Source organism: Sipha flava, unplaced genomic scaffold, assembly GCF_003268045.1.
Source record: "Sipha flava isolate LNK unplaced genomic scaffold, YSA_version1 50_pilon_pilon, whole genome shotgun sequence".
NCBI classification, from domain to species: domain Eukaryota; kingdom Metazoa; phylum Arthropoda; class Insecta; order Hemiptera; family Aphididae; genus Sipha; species Sipha flava.
The window spans coordinates 1,574,895-1,597,231 of record NW_020273428.1 but is presented as its reverse complement, the minus strand read 5'-3'; the positions used below and the strand labels follow the sequence as shown (position 1 = coordinate 1,597,231).

Genomic DNA, 22,337 nt, shown 5'->3' with positions numbered 1-22,337 from the left:
TAATACATTTCAAACAAAGAAAAATTGAATTATAATTATTGTATTTAATCTGTAAATTAGACTGCACTGAGTAAACATAATATGCCAAATGTCTGATTGTTCAACACTAAAAATTAAAATAAACATTTTAGATTAGAGATTAATCAAAAGATGTCCTAATATTCGACTTAATACTATTTTAGACAATTTTAGAATTATCAACAAATCTGACAAACCTAACAATTGAGCTTTAAAACTTTTGGCTTTAAAACTCTCTTATATTTGTAGTGTAGTGAAAATAAATTTTAATATTTAATTTTTCCTAAAACAATTTCATTAATATCATTCAGCCATTTTATTTATACGGCGGCTAATAGTATTGTTATTAAGTGGTATTTTAGATGTAATATTTTTAGATTCTTTACCCAATATTGTTTTAACTATAACTGTTGAAACCCCTTAGAGCTCCGTTTGTTTTTCCATAAAAAATGTAAAAACGTAACAATTATTGGTCATTATAATTTGTATAAAACAATATTAAAATACCGATAGGAAAATAAAATTTTTTAATTTTGGATAATACGCATCCCCTATTCCAGTTATTTCTCGGCCAGATATATTATATATAAATATAATATTAAATATTTTCTCACCTTAATTAATTCTCTAAATATCCCATCCAATACTCAATCTATTCTTTCCTGCAATTCTCTCAATCTGTTATTTTATCCACACTTAACTTATTCAATCAGGCTAGTTTCATGATTAAAAAAAAAAAAAAACTAATTGTTTTTCTAATTTAGTAGTTATTATATATTTATATGTATATTGTAACTGTCGAAACTAATGGTTCACACCATGTTTCTTAATAACAAAAAAAATTAACTTAATACTAAATATTTCTTGGGGTGCCACGAGAAAATACTGCTTAAAAAAAGGTTTCATGGCTGAAAAGGTTTGGGAATCGCAGAATTATATGTATATAAATATATATCTAATTTTATATTAATTTTTATTGTTATAAATGATCAATTTCATCAAAATTATCTTTAATGCTATCTGTATCGTTAAACGTCCGTCACACATAATAAAAAAAATACAACACCAGTACACCAATATAAAATGTTAGATGAGTATTCATTGTGAAATTACTTTGCCATTGATTAATATTTTTGAAATGAAATTATTTTACAAGTATATACCTAAATATTTTGTATAAGTTTGTTTATCTGTTGTCAATGAATAAGTATAATAAGATGCATGGAAATATAACAAATAATAACTTTCATTTAGTTTTAATTATTCATCGAAATGTAGATACGTCGAAATGATGCAACATTGCCGAAGAACAAAGTCCAATCAATATAAAATGTTTAACAAAGATTTATTGCCTTTATTGGTTGAATTTGTACGTGTTATGTTACATATTTCAATTAAATAATGATATGCATTTTAACTGTAGAATTAAAATGACCTCTAAAGATGTTAGATCTCAAAGGAACTAATGATATATTTATGACGAGAGAATATGATTTATTAATGCGTTCGAGATTATTAACTATAAAAATAATTAAAAGATGTTTGAAAATTAAAATAAAGTAATTAATTGTTAGAATATAAATTGGTTTATGGTTATCTGTGGTAGACAGGATGGTTGAACTATGCAAATTGTATCGAAGAGCAAAGTTCAGTCTCTATAGTGACTATATTATGTTTAATTAAGTTTTATCTGCCATTAATATTAGTTTATTAACGCTCATATAGGGCAATTGAGTTTGCAGCATGGTTTACAAAAATTATAAACATATATAATAGTTATATTATAATTAATGAATAATATGTACCTACAGAAAATATATAATGTAAATTACTTACCACAATTTTGATAATTGAACATTAAATAAATAATATACTGTAATTATCGATATTCATTTATCGAAGTATAATATTATAACGTACATACATATATGTTGGTATTATTATTACGTACATATTCCACTGATGAATATTATTAAACCAAATAAACATAATGTTAAAATTCGAGTGAACGTTCTCGATAGTGTTAACACACATGTAAAATACATTTTAAATACATTTTTAAATGTATTTCAAATCCATTAGCATAATTATAAAGGACTACGGAATAATGTTTAAATAATTTACAAAAATGTTCATAACATAAATTATTTCTACTATTTATCACTGAATGTTAAGTAGCTTCTGTTAATGAGATATAATATTATAACTGAATGAAAATTGAATGTGTTCTTTAATTTAATATATTATTTTTAATTTCAATTTATAGAAAAACTATGTAGCCATAATCATTACAGTCATTAGTATAGCAATTAAAATGTATATAACGGATGAAATGTTTCAAATTCTTTTACTTAAAGTCAATATTTTTTTATGTCGATTTGGTATGAGAACTGCAGTCAACGTATTTTTAAGGTTCACTTAATGTTAAATGAGTAATAATAAGCAATTATTCGTAAACGATCCAATTTGGAAAAAATATCCAATTCTAAACGTTGAAAAAATAATACAAGTCAAATTTCAGTCTCATTAATTATTTAGTCTTGCATAATACCATTATTAAACGACAAAACAAGTATTTGCATGTCTTAAACAAAAAATTATAAACGCAAATCAGTGAATAAAATTGAACATTTTTTAATTTATCTTCCACTCCTTCTTTTGCACTTACGATACGTGAAAATTGCTTGTCATGTGTCACGTTCTTAACAAAAAAGTTTCTACGTGGAACTTTTACAGTGGCTACATCGACCGAAAGTTCTGAGGGAGAACAAATTATGTATCGCTGGAAAATCAATACACGGTCGCAAGTGTGGTTCTTCAAGTGTCATTCGCAGATAACCCCTACTACAACAACGTTTACATTCAGCCCTTGTGGGTCCACTGCGGCTGTATGCTTTTAGCGGTCCGCCTCGTGAAAATCTCATTTAGTAAACAGTAAACACATTCGTACGGGAGGACAAGGATTTTAGACAGATGTTTGGATTAGGTTATCAAAAATGTAGACGTAAAACAAACAGTAAAAATAAAATAACTGAAATACCGCTTTTATTCTACAAAATATACTAAGCACATGAGTTTATGTAATAATTGTACACCTGTGATTATAATTGATATTCATAAAAACATATTACTACATTAAATGTCTTGTCGTTAAAAAGAAGTCCGTAGACAACGATTTATTACGGTTAACGATCGAATGTTATTTGAAAAGATTTCATTAAAATAATTAATTCTATTAGCGTGCGCGAAATGGAATAAAAAAAAAAACGTTACCAACGATGGGTATATGAAATAAAACGTAATTAATCTGATAAGTATCAAGTAGAAATATCGAGATAAAAAAAAAAAAAAAGAAGAAAACCAAATGCGTTCATAGCTACGGTTGAACACGCGTATACGAAACATTATGGACGAGATACGAGCTAACGGAATACGCAGCTGCAACGACGTCGGGCCGTAGGGTGGCAGTTGCCGAGATCGATACGATCTATATGCGCACGTCATGTTATTGTTACGCGGTGCGCGTCGATTTTCAATCCCGAAACGAGAGGGCATTCTGTGTGCGCGTGCGCATAACGGACGGGTTCGAAAACGAAAATCCGTTCGTCCTGATACGCCGTAGTTGAAGTCTTGTGTAACAAAAATGTCGTATCGGAAAAATAATAAATTCGTTTTTGAAACAGCAATGCGGCTAAACGAAAACGGACGATAACGCGCATTTTTTTCTAAAGATTACGTTGAACTACTTACGACTAGACTGAGTTGTCGCGCGCACGCTAAAACTTAACATACGCGTACCGTCTGAATGAAGTTGGAGAGTGATTGATATTAAACAATTAAATTAAAACTAGGTTCGGAAGAGACGCTTTGGATAAAGTGTTCGATTTATTATTTAATTTAATGACGGCAGATAATCTGATTTGAAATACGTGCGTTTCGCGTAGCAAAGAGATTTTCGAAAACGGTAAAAGCGGTAATTGAATTTTTATCACCCCGAAACCATATTGTTCAACTATAGATTAAACGAAAACGATTTAATCCTTCGTGTTACGAGTGCGACAAAAAAAAATTAACGTCCGACCGATTTCCTGTGTGCAAACCGCGTGCAACGATTAAACGTTTGATTTTGATTTATGTCAAATTTTATTATTGGTTAAAACCTAATTGAAAAATTACGCCAAACGCTAACATCTGACGCGTCTCCTCCGGTACATTAATATTATTTGGACGTGTACGATTATTACATAACGCGGTTTTCGGTGGTTTTCGGTGTTATAGGCGCGAGAGCAAATCGGAGTCTATCCCTTCACCTAGTATTTCGTTTATGATGTCCACATCTTTTTCGATACCTCTCGCCTCGTAATCGTCGCATAGGATCCTCCAGAAATCCAACGCATCCGTCAAGTTAATCGAAAAGTTTTCCACCTCTTGTTCGCTCAGGTCCCCGTGATATCTGAGCCACACCGTTTGGCTGAGGAAATCGAACTTCTCGAAAATTTTTCCAATCAACAGCCAGGTCCACGGACCCGGGTCTTGGATAGAATTCAAAATGTCCACGGGCTCTTCGAGTTCCCGTATTATGCGCCGCATGCAATCGATCGACGGACGATAGGCGTCGAGTGCGCGTGGCACGGCATGGATATTGTTCACGCACCGTTCGATCAAATCCTTCAAAGCCACGACGGATGATTTATGACTTTCCGACATTCTCCTAGCAGCCGATTCGTCCCACGTTTCTAGAAATGATCAATTACGACGGTATTATTAGTCGTGCGAGTAATTCTACGGGTAAACAAGTGTACATGCTCGTATGATGAATTATCATATACGGTTCGGTATATCGTAGGCACACATGTTTTTTCGTAAAAACATTTCATCGAATATCATGTTTCCATTATATCCCAAATCCTTTGTTGAATACATCCCTAACGCCGAGAAGAAGCGTTTTTTTTTTATCGCGCTACACTATTCCGAACTACCGAGTTGGTAAGATTTAGTCAACATTCAACCGAGATGTGCGATCATAACGAACGTATTTCATAATTACATACATGTTAAATGCAACCACTTACCCGAAAACTAATCGTTCGATAATCTTTTCTCGTCAGTCGCTGCCGCTCGCTTCCGACTTTTTCTGTGCGCTATTGGAAATCACTTGATTTCGAACGTCAGATGCGTGTCGACAAGGTACTCGCACTACAATAAGAAATTGTGTGATATGATTAATGGTTTACGTCAAGTACGTTTTTTTGATATGAGTTCGTCCTTTCGGACTGAAGGTTATAATATAATTATCGTCTAGACCAGCGTTTCTTAAACTTTTTTATCCGTGGAACCCTTATTTTTTTATTTAGTTTTTTAGCTTTTTTAAGATTATTTGTAAATAAATTATAACCATATAATAATATTGTATTAAAAGTATTTAGTTCGAAAAATATATTAAAATAAAAATAAAAATAATAATAATTTTATACATATATATTATAATAATTTAGTAATAATTACTTTAATTTGACCAAATATAAATTTAGACCAGCGATTTTCAAACTTTTTTTCGAGTGCCACATGAGTATATTATCAATCAGTCACGTACCATTAATGATTAAAAATAGAACTATACAAACTTCACATAATTAAATGTATTTTAAATAAAAAGGCAGTAAAATACTAAAATATAATTATTATTTATTTATTATTACAAATTCATTAGTGTTTTTAAATTAATATACGAGATAAATATTGAATTTTTAATTTTCTTTCTACCACCATGCGGCCTTTCGCGTATCACAGTTTGAGAACCGCTGATTTAGAGTATTCCATATGGCTTATACATTGTTATTTAATATACAAAGATTTTTTTTCTAACATGTAAACAGTTTTTCACCATTACTAATCTTTAGTTGAAAATTTTAAAGTTATTTTCTTAAAAATGTTTAAAAAATTACTTAAGCTTCGCGGAACCCTGAAGTGATCTTTGTGGAACCCCAGGGTTCCGCGGAATACAGTTTAAGAAACGCTGGTCTAGACAAAGTCTATCTACACGTCTTACAGTGTATAATATTACGATAATATCTCGACAACGAACAAAAGAATAAATAATTGAGTCGCTGTTTCATTGACTTTGTATTTAGGTGAATTGGATTACGAATTTTTACATAACTAACATAATAATACTCCAGACCAAGGCTTTAAATATTTATTTCTGTATGTAAACTATTTATTTATATGTTTAATAAGTGATTGGTTTTTTTTTTTTTATATAAATATTAAAAATTTAATTAAAAAATATCTAACGATTACCATCGGCGGGGAGGAGTTTGATAACAAGAGTAAAATTACGAATACAACAAACGATTACGTCGAACGCGTGGTTCTTAAACGACGGGACAGAATTTATTTTACATTTTATACGTACCGTTTGCTCGGGTCGATGTGTTCAGACAAATCGAGTGAAGATGAAACACCAAAAGCAGTGTGCGGAACTACACGTACTGATGTCGGGAAGTCGTGTACTACCGCGCAGTTGAGTGCCGTCGTCCTAATATACTGTACGCGAATACGTTGCAAACCGCTACGGTGGAAGGGTTACAACAATGCTACAATAGTGCGAGGAAGTGGAGATCAAGGCGACGACGTCGAAGTGGGAGAGATGAATAATTACGCAACCCATCATGTTGCGTGTAAAGTTCTACCATTGGCTCACAGATAACAGTGAACTGTAACTGCAGCGGTCGGTCTTATGCGTTTCGACGTAAATGTGGGCGGGTGAACGCATTGAGTTTTGTGATTTACATCACTTGCTGTACAAGTCAAACACAATAGTTGAATAATCATATTCGAAGACTTTTTGACTTTAAGAAGGTTTACGATAGTAAAAATAATAATAATATTAGAATACAAAAACTCCTACGGGTCCTGTGCGATTATTCTCGCTCAGGCCTTTTCAGGCGCACGAGGTAAAACGGAATGGTATTTCTATTTAAAGCCGTTGAGATCAAAATTATACTAATTTTAGAGACGTAGCATGAAAATCGAAGACGAAATAATCATCTAGTTTTCGTATTATTATTTCCTCCGAGCGATATGATTCTCCAAAAATATACGGATGTAATCTTAATATTTTTTCCGAAAGTAAATACACTAGTGTAACAGTTGTACAGCCGTTTGAGTACACTAAATTGTATTGTTCATACGCGTCTTGTGTTATATTTCTCAGTCCTGCAATTTCGAAGAGATATGGTTTGAAACATTAAACAAAAACACGGTTATTCTAGACTAAGTAAGATATATTATCAATCAAATGGTTAAAAACCCTACAGGTACAAGTAATTAATCACTACGAACATACATAAAGTTAAGCACAAGTCAGTGTTACAATTTTTAAATATATAACATTATTATGTTAATTTAAATGCGCTATCTAATGATCTATACTGACTATTAACAAATTAATCGTTATTTATTAGTGAACAAAACTATATCAAACATGCACATCATTTTTCTCGTTTCTTTTGTAAATTCAATTCAGTAATTTAACAAAAATATCAAACAATGTTGAGGGTTTACAAAATAAAAGGATTATATTTTTGGTTTCATCATATAAAATAAATGTAGTCCGCTATAATCATTAATTTAGAAGTGTACAAGAAATAATTTTTCAAAAGAATTAGTACATTTGTTTTCAACAAAGTTGCTATTATACAGTTAAATGACAACCCGCATATAAATGTTCGGTTATAAAAATGTAGTTTTACAAATATTATCAAAGGAATCTATAAATACAAAAATTAATGGAGAGTGGTGTTATAAAGCGTTGTAATCTCATCACATGTAATTCATATCAATAAGTACATATGAAAAATGAACACATTAACTATAAGACTATATTGTTGTATATTTATAATATATGTGTTTACCATATCATTAATTTAAACAAAAAACACACAAATAATCTTATATTAATAAATTGATTAAAATATTAATTATACGTAAAATCAAATCACAATAACTCAAAACCATTGATACCTTATTTTTAATTGTGTAATAGGATATTTTTTTATGCTAACCAAACATGAATAGTGTTTGTACTAACTTCCGTTATGGAACTAATACCTAAATAAGAGGACGCGTTATCCAAGTGTAACCCAAAGTGTGCCCCGGCCTTAAAGCTTCAGGCGGAACCGTATTTGACCAGTACACTATTTTAGTGACAAATTGAAAGTATCCATCACGTTTTTTTTTTGTTAAACTACCAATTTATATAATAACCATGTAATATTATTAATTGAAGATATTTTATACACCTAGTTAGTAGTTATTAATTTTAACGATCGTCAAAGTATATTATATTAAATATAATATATATTGGATTCCACATAATATAAACAATAACCACTTTTAATAAAGAGGAGCAATTAGTGGAACAGACTTTCTAGCATGTGTAAACATGTGTGAACTGATAATATAATGTTACTTTATATTTTTTAATTAACTTAATGTGATTTCACGATAAATTGAAAATAATTATATTACATGATTATTATATAAATTAGTAGTCGGACAGAAAAAAAATTGAGGAATATTTTAAATTGATGACTAAAACGGTGCACTGGCCGAATAGGAAAAGGTTCGTAATTTTGGTCGTAAGTGTTCCACCCAACGCTTCATAAATCGAACACAATACAGGCACATACACTCGTGATCGTGAATCTAGAAATAAAATGAACATTTCTTCACGGATTTTTGACTATAAATCCATATTGCGCGAGACAAAACCGTTGAGTGAAAATTCATAGAAAAGGCTCCATTTTCGCTCCAGAGAAAATAATGTTATCTATTATGTAGCGTTTTTATTTGTTCGATAACTATTTTTATAGCTTTTGATAGCTTAACAATAAATCAAACGTTTTGCAAATGTTGCCGTGTAAAAGACTTTGAGTCCGTTCTTATTAGCGGAAAAATAAAAATGAAAATGAACTGACACCGAATGGCTTTGTCCCGCGGCGAAACGTACTTTTATGCTTAAAAACTACTGGTGTGTCACGCCGTCTCGTCAAGTTCTTACGTTCAAAAGTTGCACAATTCGTTGTTAATTGTTGAAAAACACGTGACGTAAATAATTGATCATCGGCGCGAGCGGAATCGAAATCGGGGAACAAACGATCGGTGCACAAAACTAAACACACATCTACGTGTAAGCGTCGGGGACGAAAACAATGAAAAACACACAAAAACGGGAACATTTGCGGACGCGCGTCTATTTTTAGTCGTCGGAATCGTCGCTGGAAGACACCTGAAAGTTCTGGGACTGGGCCGGAGTCGTGTCGCAGGCGTCCTCCGTGTGCACAATGGTGTTGTGCGGCAAGTGGCACTTGGAGCAGCGACTCGACGACGGGCAATTGTCGACCAGGTGGTCATTCTTCAAGCAGTTGATGCAGATGGACAGCCTGCGGAAGGCGCGCAATCTGTCATCGGGCCTCATCCGGACCAGGTACGGACACCTGTAGATCGGATGCATTTCGTGGCACATGTAGCATTTGATTCCCAAGCACCTGGGTATCGCCCGGGCGACCCGAGCCGATCTCGAAGACGACGGCCCTGCTCGCCCCATCTCCCACGACGGCCCCGCTCTCGGCATCTCCCACGACGGCCCCGCTCGTGACGTCCCTAGCGACCACGTATCCCCTCGCACCATCCCCCACGTCGGCCCCGCTCGCGGCCTCCCCGACGGCCACGTATCCGCTCGCGGCATCCCCGAAGCCGTCGCCGCCGCGTACGCTTCCCCGTTCACCAGCGGTGCAGTTCCCGCGAGGGTCGCAGCCATTCGCATTATAGCTAGGGCCGCTGCCCTCTCCGCTCGCGCTATCCCCGTGGCCATCGCGCCCGCAGCGTACGCTTCCCCGTTCACCACCGGCGGTGCAGTTCCCGCGACCGTCGCGGCCGTCCTCATCGTCGCCAGCGTCGCTGCCGTCTCCGCTCGCGCTTCCGCCGACGCATCCGCCGACACATCCGCCGCGTACGCTTCCCCGTTCACCACCGGCGAAGCCGTTCCCGCAGGCGTTGCGGGCGTCACCCCCGCCTCTTCCGCCGTAGCAACGGTCTCTTCCACTGTTGCCATTTCCGTTGTTTCTTCCACAGCCTCTGTTTCCGTCATGTCATCTGTTGACCGACTCTCCGTAGCCATATTCCGTTCACTGACGTACAACGTTCACGCGCGACAAAATACGTCTGGAACAGCATTGTTGGAAAACCACATCGTTATTTATATACATCGTTTACCATCACCGGTCACGTTTACGTTCAAGTAGACGGTGCAAATAAAATACAAATAATATACGTTATTCGTGTGTCGAGAATACGCTGCAAGCCCAAAAGATCGATTATTCCGATCGCGCACGTGTTTAGAAAAAATATTAAAATACCGTTCTAATCTATAGACTCCGATTCGTGATCAAAGAGGTTAAACCGTAATCGAATATTTGATCGAAATATTATCGAAACCACGTTTGCAACACTCGCGTATTCGGCGCAACGGCGTCGCTCTTGACATTCGACGTAGTGTTACAGTATTCACCTATACTAGGGTGACCATATGTAAAAAAAAAAAACCCGGACACTTTTTTTGCAATGGGTAAAAAAAAATTATTGGTTATCGTCATAAAAAGAAACTTATATAAATTATTCATATTTTTATTTATTTATTTTTTTTTTTTTTTTTGAAATCAAAAAGATTACTGGGCCTCACTGAGAAAACTCGTGTGGAGGCCCCGGGTTATCAATTTACAATATTCTAAATTCAATATTACATATCTAAAATATAGCATGAGAGATATAAGACAGAATAAAATACAAATATAATAATATTACATATATGATATTAAATTATAAAATAGAAATTGAATGGTTAAAATATTTTAAATTTTACTCGCATTATATTCATATTGGAGCCAATGGGTAATGTGTTTTTTAAAAGCAGGTAAAAGCATATTAGCTATATGGATAGGCATTAAATTATATATTTGAGTTCCGAAGAAATGGTATACTTTACGGCATCCGGTTTTTTTTAGCCAATCTAAAGAAAAGTTAATAGCTGCGTGTCTAGTATTAACTTCATGATTAATAGGAGATAATTGGTTATGCTTTTTTAAATATATAGTAATAATTTTGATGTATAAATTGTTTATATTAAGAACTTTAAAATCTTCATACAGTTTTTTTTGTTGGATATCTCCAATCTTTTTTAGTCGCAACTCTAATAATTGAGTTTTGGCATTTTTGAAGCTGCGTTAGAACATTATCATATGCCCCTCCCCATCCTATTATACCGTATGTGATTATTGATTCAAATAGAGTTAAATATATATTTCTAATTTCCTTCGAAGGTAATAACTCACGTAATTGTTTAATTATGTAATCATTTTTCTTAATTTGTTAGATATATAATCGATTTGTTTTTTCCATTTCATGTCGAAACACATTTCTATACCTAAATATTTATAGTTTTTAACTACAATAACTGATTTACAGGAACATGAGTCTGTTATTGTACAATTATAATCATGGATTTTTATATCTTTTATTGGTGGTAAAGTGTGCTTAGGTAAAGAGTGTAGTATGATAGCTGATTTGTCGAAGTTAAGAAATAAATTATTATTACAAAGCCAGTTATCAATACATTTTAGGTCATCCTCAATGTATCTTAGAACTTCATTCCATGTATTACCTATACAAATTAATACAGTGTCATCAGCGTAACATATTATATGGCTTTTTTAGATTTAATAATTTAATGTCGTTTAATTGAATATTGAATAAAACCGGCGATAGCGTTGTACCTTGTGGTACACCGCATTTTAATAATTGTTCATCAGGGATACAGTTATTTATTTTTACCAATTGTTGCCTGTTTTTCAAATAAGAATCAAATAGAGATAAAGCATTGCTGGTTATACCTATTTCTTGCATTTTATATAAAAGTTTATCATGGTTTACGGTATTGAAAGCTTTGGCAAGATCTAAATAAATTGTTGCACATTTTTTATTTTCTTCAAGTGCAGTGTAGATAAATTTTGTCACATGAGCAATTGCTTGGTCAGTACTTTTATTAGGTCTAAAACCAAACTGATTTTTAAAAAGTATATTATTCGATTCTAAATAAGATATTAATCTTGTTTTTATGATTTTTTTCAAATATTTTAGCTATGTTTGATATAACCGATATAGGTCGAAAATTATTAATAGAAGACAGGGCCTTTTTTAGGTATAGGTGTTATTAAAGCTACTTTGAATGCATCTGGTACTTTATTTTCGGATATACATAGGTTAAAAATGTGACATAATGGTTTACATAATATTATTTTATATTTTTTTAATAAGTCGGAAGATATCTTGTCGATACCGGGAGATGAACCGTTTTTTAGTTTAGAAATGGCTTCCATGATATCATTAGTTGTAATAGGCTCAAATTTCTTTAAATATATATTATTTGATGATTGAATATTACTATGAGTATTGGAAGTAGTAGGAATATTAGTATTATTGTGATTTTGTAGTTGTATTATTAAGTCAGAGGCCACGTTTATGAAATAGTTATTAAATTGATTTGCTAATGTATATGCTGGTTCATATTTATCAAGTACGGTATTAATATTTATGTTAGTAATTCTTTGAAGTTATTTGTGTTGCTCTTTCTTGTTGTAATATCGTTAATTATTTTTCATTTAAGTTTTGTGTTATTATCGGATTTCTGTAGTTCTTTTTTGTAATATATGATTTTAGCTTCTTTGATAATATTTGTTAATTTATTCCTAAATTTAAGGTAAAACTCTTTTAGTTTTACATTATGATGATGTTTTCTGACTTGTAGGTGTAGGCGATCCCTATGTCTTATGGAGTTAATTATAGCGGTGCTAGACCAGGGTTTTAATTTTTTTGGTTTTAGAGGAAAATGATATTTCAGATGAGGCTTTGTTTTTTAAATTATTTATTGTTTCCGTAAAATATTGAATTGAGTTCTCAACATTTTTAAGTTTAGTTATTTCTGACCAATTATGACTTTGAATTAGATTATCTAATTTGATATCGTCGATTTTTAATAATTTTAAAGGGTTTGCTGTATTGTTACGGTTATCTATTAAATTACCTTACTAAGTATAATTGGGTAGTGATCGGTTATATTTGAATTTACAATTATTGGTATTATATTAGCTAAAGACTTAGTTTTTTATAAATATATGATCTATACATGTGTTTGTTGCAGGTCTTGTGATTTTATTAATTAGAGGAGAGAAATTGAATTGTGGCATTGCTAGCAAATAATCGTCCCTCATTTTTGATGATTTAAGCAGATCAATATTTAAATCCCCTAGAAAAATTTTATACTTAGCTGTTTTTAAATTAGAGTTATATAGTATTATGTCATTTAAATCATTCAGAGCTATATCAAAGTTACTATTGGGTGATCTGTAGAGCAAGTAAATCAAGAAGTCTATTTTTAATTTTTTAAAGGTAAAATATGTATTAATATATACACATAATAATTGTAATATATATTAAAATAACAAAACTTATAATTTCAAAAAATAATTAAGGTTATAGTGTTATAAATGTTATTAATGTTTATTATATCAAGTTACAATAATGATATATTATTATTATTATCGACGATCGACATCGTCGAAATGTCAGGGAAAATAAATACCCACACTAGCAGAGTTAGGCAAAAACAAATCAAAGCTAAGAATAAAAAATAAAAGCATGAATAACTAATTTATTTATAAATAAAGAATAATTGTGATGTACTGAATAAATTTATTCGTTAAAACCATGAATGATATTAAATATAAAAGTATGTTTAATTTATTTTTGTGAATTATTATATGTATTAATATGTATTACCTTTATATATATATTATTTAAGTCTAAATAATAAGTCTATTATTATTATATATCGTTATTTAGGATTTAAATTTATTATTTATATGATTACCTATAGGGAATAACGAATAATGAACAATGAATAACGAATAACTGAATAATGAATAATATATAGTAAACACAAATCTCCGAATAATGAATAACGAATAATAATACAAATTAAAATAAAGAATAAAAATAAAAGTCAACAATAAAATTAAGAATAAATCAATGAAAAATAATTTCTTATTCAAATAATCAATCGAATAATATTTTATTCAACTAATGCGCAACTCTGCACACTAGATAATAAACATATCAAATTGACTGGATTTCATAGGTAAAAATATTTAAAGCAGTTTATCATCGATGACTATCAATTAATCGCTAAAATCACTTTTGAACGAAAAAATAGTGAAAAACAGGATTAAATGCGTCCTGTTTAATTCCGATTCAAAAAAGAGAACATCAGTCTGAAGAACAGGTTAGGTTAACCTAACACCCTAACATATACGCATAAAACGTGTAAGGTGATATAAGCACTGTACATGACCAGCCATTGTATGATATTATTAGTTTGATATAATTAAAGACCGGAAATAATTGCGTTGGAAAAATATCTTAAAATTGCACTAAAAAGATGCCAAAATTGCAAGTTAGTATAAATCTGTTAAAATTATAATGAAAAAATACATTACATTTATATATTAAACAATATCAAATATATAATCTTTAATTACTTACTAAAATAATATTATGGCCATTAAAATAATATTTACAAAATATGTCATTTTTCTCAATTAAAATTTATAATTATATACATCTTTAAATTGTGTTCTTGAAAATTGTATCGTCTGTTACTTAAAATATATTTGTATAATGAAAAAGTATGACCAACGTCTACAATTGTTATCGGTGCATATTTCAAATAATATGAAAAATTTGGTGTTATATCTAAATTAACATTTTGATTTCCTGTTATAACCTCAGAGTAAGTTTTAATAGTTTTATATCCTTCATTTTTATCTAAAACACATTTTAATTTAACATAAACTATTTTTTCCATTGAAACCGGAAATATTTATCAAAACGTTTTCAATTTCACTAAATATATTTAAACTATTAAGTAATTGGCTATGTGAGTTTTGTGAATAACTCATCTAAATACAATTTTAAAAATGCTAAACTACATTTAATTATCTACATGTAAAAATTTACGTCGTAGTTATATATTTATTGTAAAATTATTTAAGAAATAATCATTTGTATATTTAATCACGTGAAGTAAACAAAAGTTGTAATAATTGCAAAAATTGCATTATTAAATTAATAGGGAGACTGTAATTAATCTGATTCGTATACAAATTTGATCAGATTTGATTTTCCTGGTATCAATAAAAGTTGCGATATCCATTAAATCTGGTCTTTAGTTATAATACTTTGGAACAAAGTGATTTTATTCGGAAAAATATGTCGAAATGTTAGGCCACCGATTAGAATGCAAGCGAAATCGTGATTTTTGGTGTCCGGAGAGCGGGGAGATTAACGTGTTACTAAAATGTCATAACAGATAATTACGTCTTTCATTCCTTCCGATAAACCTAAAACCTGGAAGTTTAAAAACCTCACATAATAGTTCTGATTATTTAACGCGGCGTTAATATTGTTATCTTCACGATGGGCCACTGTAGGTTAACGGATCTACTTGGGAAAATTTATTAATACGTTTAAAGAAATAAAAGATGTATCTTTGAATTCGAACACCATGATGAAAAAAAAGGAAAGGAGAAAAATAACTGGTGGATAACAAAAACTAAAAAATAAGTTAGGCTCGGAACAGTGACAGTAATTTATACAAAAGGATCGAGTACAACGCCGGTCAAATACGTGATTATACTATGTAGCTTACAAGAACAATGTTTTACAATAATTTTGTTATAATGCAATGTCGAGCTTTCTTTCGCATGTAATATTATCAACGTAGGTATGAATTGACAATGTTGTTTGGAGCCATTTACTAAAATCAATAGACGCAAACACGATTTCCGTAAATGTACATATTTATGGCAACACTGCATGCAAACGTTGACTTTCAAATGACTTCGTTGCTAATCGCAATATCACTGTTATCTGTAGAACGCGTACGAACAGCATCTGGATAAATAAAAAAAAATTGTACGTATGCATTGTTCGCGATAACGCGTCACGTTCAACGGCTATAATACGAGAAACGATCAGTGTTTGAAACGTTCCACTGAAATAGTGTACACGATCATAAGCAAAAAATAACGCATTTGTTTCACACTAGGTGTTGCCAGAAAATCTCTAGTCATCATATATTAATATTACTATATTAATTAAGGTTTTTTGATAATATTTTATATTATCTACACAAACATTGATTATTATTGATCTTTTGTTTTAAGACCGAATGCTGGAGTGATATGAATAAATGATGATTGATAAGGGGAAAAAATGCTTAATAATTTATATTACTTATTTAATATGTATACATTATTTTTTTACAATTCTTTAATTATAAATTTTTTTTTTGTTCAATCAAATGAACTTTAAACGAATATAAAAAAAGTAGCTCGCGTTCTCTGCACAAACGAATGCGAATAAAACACTGAGAACTCGTATGGTGCAATAATAATTAATGGCTATGAAAATCATACTGCTGACATTAATACAGTGGTTGCGGGTTGATTATCCTTGTACACACTCTTTGCACAGGAATGAACGAAAGCCGTTATAAATAGCTTGTTAGACCCTTTAAAATAATATCGTTTGGAAAACCAAAAATTTTTTTATAGAGAGTACAAATATGTTTTTTCTTAAACTTTTGTAATTTTGTTTTTCCTATATTTAAATGTTTAAATAAATATATTTAATTTTATTTAAATAAATATTTATTATATAAAGTACGTTATAAGTAGTACTGAATTAGCACATGCAGTGCGAATTCAATGAAAAACTTGTGCGCATAACAAGAGTGCTCGATGCCGTAACTACCCCTCGGTTGGGCTCTTTCGGTGAATTTTATTTCGTCGATTGTTTAAAAAACCTAATTAAGTCTTAACTCGAAGGCACGATTGGAAACCCCCTTTTCGCAAACCAATAGTTACGGTACCGAGAGTGTTTGTAATTTAATAAGATATTCCGATATCGCGTTTGACGTGTAAGCTTTTAAAAAAATAAATAAATAAAAAAATAAATAAATAAAAATAAATAAATATATAAAAATAATTAATAAATAAAAAAACTCTACTTACCACAGTGGGTACTGAGCGTGATCGCTGACAGGAATCGCAAAAACGTTCTCGTAACGTGCGGTCTAAGTTTGCAGCAGGGTCGTGGAACCGTGATGCGGAGCAGAATGAGTCAGCAGCGGCAGCGATCTGAAGAATGACGTAAAATACAAACCGGGTTTTATAGGGTGGTGTGCGCTAGTGGGTGGACGGGAGGCTAAAACGCTATCTGTGAGGTAAACTGTGCACGGGTGGTGTACTGCAATAGGACCTAAATCGATTATTTTAGATGCACGTGTAAATGTCACTCAACTTAACTCCCTCTCACCTATTTATATTTATACGGTTGGTAATCGTGAACCAATCAAGTAATATTAGTATTATAGAATTTCGTTTTGGAAAGTAATCGAAAAAACTTTTATAATTACAATCCGCTCTCCCGTCACCATTAATATTTTCCAGCGTCGGTCCCGGACATAAAACACGAATTTTGCGTACTGGGTGTGTATCGTGTCGGCTGTAATGTGTTATACACAGAACAAATGTATTTATTTACTCATTTATTTATTCACGTGGTCGGGGGGGCGTGGAGTACATATTATTCACGTACGCCGATACTGAGGCCGATTGCCGGTCTTCTATTCTAAGGCTCGACAAGTTTAACCCAGCAGGTACGTGTGTAAATTACGAAAATTTGTAAGTTCCAACATAAAAAAAAACTGTACTGGTACGTAATTCTTGTGCGATGATAAAATCAAATGCATTACTTTCTGAACTGCACGGACAAGATAATGTATTCTGTAGTTATGTTCGATGTTTAAATTCAATATGTATCTTATGTCCTATTAGAAATCGCATTAGACATTGCGTGAAATAAAAACAAACAAATGTTACTAACTGCATATGCAAACTTTCAGTCCTAATAGTGGTAATAAAGCGAAAAGGAAATCTATACGCGTTTTGAATGTTGTTCGTGTAGGAACTTACGAAAGCACACCCAAAGGATTAGGGTGGGCGATAAGATGTATTTAATAATAATAATAAGTTTTATTGTAATAATAGCATGCATAATTTACAATTTCGAAACAATTTCAATATTACAGCTTCCCTTATAAGCAAAACTTGTGCTGGAGTAGCGATTCTTATCTATTTAAGTGTTTACATAATAATTTACAGTTCATTGTTTGTTTATGAGTATTAAATAAAATAATGATTATATTATGTATTAAAAATTATACAATAATGAAATATAAAGGAGATGAGAAAAATAATTTAAGTACTAGATAGATCCAGTCTTCTTACATAATTTTTAAAATATTTTAAATTATGAAAATTATTTATATTTATTTTTAATTTACAACATAATTTTAAACCCATATATAATATACTTTTTTGTCCAAAATCTTTATTACATTTTGATAGATATATATTTACATTCAGTCTATATCTGATATTATACTCCTGATCAGAGATGGAAATTAAACGTTTATGCTTTTATAATTCTATTAGGATTGATAAATTATAAATATGCAAAAATTGCATTGTCATATGCAAAAAAAAAAAAATATAAATAAACTTAAGATTTTATACATTAATTTCCTTATAAATTATAGTGGTGTTAGTTTGCATAGATATATTTAAAAGGTATTTCATGATGCAATTTATAGTAGTTTCAATTTTAAATAAGTGAATATTATAGATACTATCCCAAATTGATATACCATACGAGAAAATTGATTGTACAAGTGATAAATAAATTATTCTATTATGTGAGTCGTTTAATATAGATTTTACTTCTTTAAATACATAGAAGAATTTACGCAAGATATTATTTAGATAGTTTATGTGCCCGTCCTATTTAAGCATTTTGTCAATGATTATACCAAGATATTTTAGTTCTTTTACATGGTCTAATAGTATACATTTTAAGCCACATGTATTAGGTACTTAAATTTGTACTACAACTTAATGAATGTACTGTTAAATTGTAGTTATTTAAACAGTTTGCAATTTTTGGTGAAAAACAAATATATTTTGAATTGCTTATATTTAATTTTAATTTGTTTTGATAAAACCAAACATAAATTTTATTTAAAATTTTATCTGCTTCATAATACAAGTTTTCGATAGTTATTTTCGATATTAAGATAGATGTATCATCAGCGAAACTCAGAACTTCAATGTTTGACTTTTTATTTATTTTTAAAAGATCATAAATAATAAATAATAAAAACCTAATACTGTGCCTTGAGATACCCCACAACTTATATCAAGAGTCTTACTCAAATAATTATTTATTTTAACAGTTAGAGTTCTACCACTTAAAAAGAATTGGAATAAATTATTTGACACTCCTCGTTTACCTGCGCGATCTAGCTTTTTATTAAAAGTGTACGATTTACGCAATTAAAAGTTTTTTGTATATTCAGGAATATACTTAATACCTTAAAATGTTCGTCAATATTTTTTCGAATTAAGTTATCATTAAAAAGTTCATCATTGGTGGACAAACCTGCTCTAAAACCAAATCGATTATTTGAAAAAAATGTCTGTTATTTTATAATTTTTATATTATTTTATAATTTTATAATTTGTCTGCGATATCTCGTGCAATGACTTCAATTTGAACACTATCCTCGATGTTTCCAGCATCACCACACATCCTGCGGTATATAATAGGACGACAACTATGCACGCAGTTCACGTTCCCTCGTGACGATCATGTCCACTGTCGTGCCTATACTTTGTATTTACGATCACTGCAATCCGCGAGGCTAGCACAAATGGTGTTTTCACAATAATCACTTTTAATATTAAAACGACGCATAAAAAAACATATATTTATATGTGTTCTATGAATAAAGATGTGATGTAGTTCTGTGTTAATAATTTATAAGGAAAAATACCGGAGGACTAGGGACGTGGAAAAACTCGACGGACCCAGTGGCGTAAGAAGACTCGCTATTACCATTAGCAAACTTAGAAGAAATCGCTTTTTACCCAATTAAAAACTTGATGTGATGATATATTTTTTTAACTTTTAATTTTACTGATTTTATTTTTTTAACGATACAATTTACACTTATAAGTTACTATTAAAGTGTAAATTTTGAACTTAAAAAATTTGCTATTTTCGCTTTAAAAATGCCGAATTCAATGATATTTATCCTACAATAATTCCCTTGTGCTATTTATATAATTTCTTCATTAATTGTACAATTCGACAAAATCTACGTATTTCAAAAATGATAATGAAAAGTGTTCATTTTGAAGGTAAAATAATAAAAATACAAACTATGCACGATGTTGCACCCCTGACGTAGACACAGTTCAACATGCCCTTACTACGCCACTGGATGGATCATCCACGAATCATCGCGGACCGACAGTGCCGATCACCAATTTGGGTCGACTGTCGCAATACTATGCGATCGCAATCATTTACAATGAACCAACATCATTGGAGCCGTTAATAACCGGCTATGGCATGATGTAATAATAATAGGCTCTTGGGGTCTCACATGTGACGGCGACGAAATGTTCTTCTGTGATTGTAGCGAGACGTGGGCGACCGTTAATAAAAATTATCATGACATTGTCAGCTCGTTACGCGAACAACTCGTACATACGAGTTGTGCTAATGCAAATCAGATTTTTTTTTTCTAAAAGCTAAAAGTTAAACTCAAAATAAGATCTAATTCCGACGGGCATACAATAGAACACTTGGCTGTGTACGATAAAAAGAGACGAAAAACATGTCCGCGTAGCATATAGGCATAATGAAAAACGATGTTATGACATTAAAATGTTCATTGCATTTGAGGAGATAATAGATTTTTTTATAATATAGTTGCACGAAAGGAGTAAATTGTTTTCCAATATTTTTTATTATCAACACTTTGGCAGTACTATGAGGTAATATAGATTCTGAGCTGGCGAGGATTACAATTGATTCTGCCACTAATAATGTTTTTACGTTTTTGTATTTTATTTTTTTATTCCCTTTATACATTTTTTTGTTTGTATCCACACGGTATCATCAACTATTTTTATTTTTTTTTATTATCTTATAGAAAAAGTCTAATTAGTGCATAGCCAGCAAGATATTTTTTTTGAATTTATCAACAGCTTTACAAATAATTAAAAAAAATCTGACAAAAAATTATAAACATTCATAGAGTAAACCGGCTTTCCACGAAATCAAAATTTTTTTTTTTCGTCGTTACTCAAAAAACAATTATCGTAGAGATAAGAAATGTTTACTGAATGCTAATACCACTGGTTATTTTGTAGTAATTATAAAAATACAAATCGTTTTAACTTTAAATAAAAATTTACAACAGCATTATGTATATATAATAAATAACTATAAGTGTAAATATGAAATTAATTTGATATCAAAATATAAAATATATACTTATAGGTTACATTTTTTATTTAATTTTTTTTTTTTTTGTTCTATCAGCATCATTCTAAAATGATTTAGTGCATTAACATATAAAGTATAAATATCACTGTAGACACCGTAATGTAATGATAAAATTACAATACGCAAATGAGGCAGAATTAAGTTGGGTAGCAAATATTCAATATGGAGCTGAAGAGTTTCGTATCTCGCGTGTATATATATGATGTATACACACGGACGGGTTTAAGGAGATGGCTAAGGGGGAATTAGTCCCCCCCCCTTGGGACTAAGTTATCTATTTTACAAAGTTAAGTATTATTATATATTAATAATTGTAATAAAATATCGTCAATGGTAATTGATGAATATGATACCTATTTTAAATATTTTTTTTATAAATAAATAGCTCATTTTAGTTGTTAATTATATGTATTTTCCTATATTTTAAAATAGTTCCAGATTATAATTGATACCAATAATGTAACTATTTAAACTTTGTCGTTATTGTGAAAAAAATGACTTACTTTTGAGGAACTCAAAAACATATTCTGTAATTTAAAATTGTATATAGATTTAAAAAACCAACTAACTATATTAGCCCCTCTCTTGGTTAGTGATAAAACCCGCCCCTGTATATATACATTATTTATTGGTAAATTGGTGTACAATTAAAAAAACAACTTGAATCTGCAGCACCACAATTGTGAGTTTGTTGATTGCCGTTTGAAAACTACGAATCCATCGTA

The 22,337-nt window shown here is 30.9% G+C and overlaps 1 long non-coding RNA gene across 1 annotated transcript; it reads right to left on the bottom strand.

Moving 5' to 3' along the window:
• Positions 1-3,118: 3,118 nt before the first annotated feature.
• LOC112690580 lies at positions 3,119-6,520 on the bottom strand. Its single transcript, XR_003149231.1, has 3 exons — positions 6,434-6,520; positions 5,091-5,214; positions 3,119-4,754 (listed from the first exon to the last, which is right to left on the bottom strand). It is a non-coding gene; the product is annotated as an uncharacterized LOC112690580 (long non-coding RNA).
• Between the last annotated feature and the right edge of the window lie 15,817 nt (positions 6,521-22,337).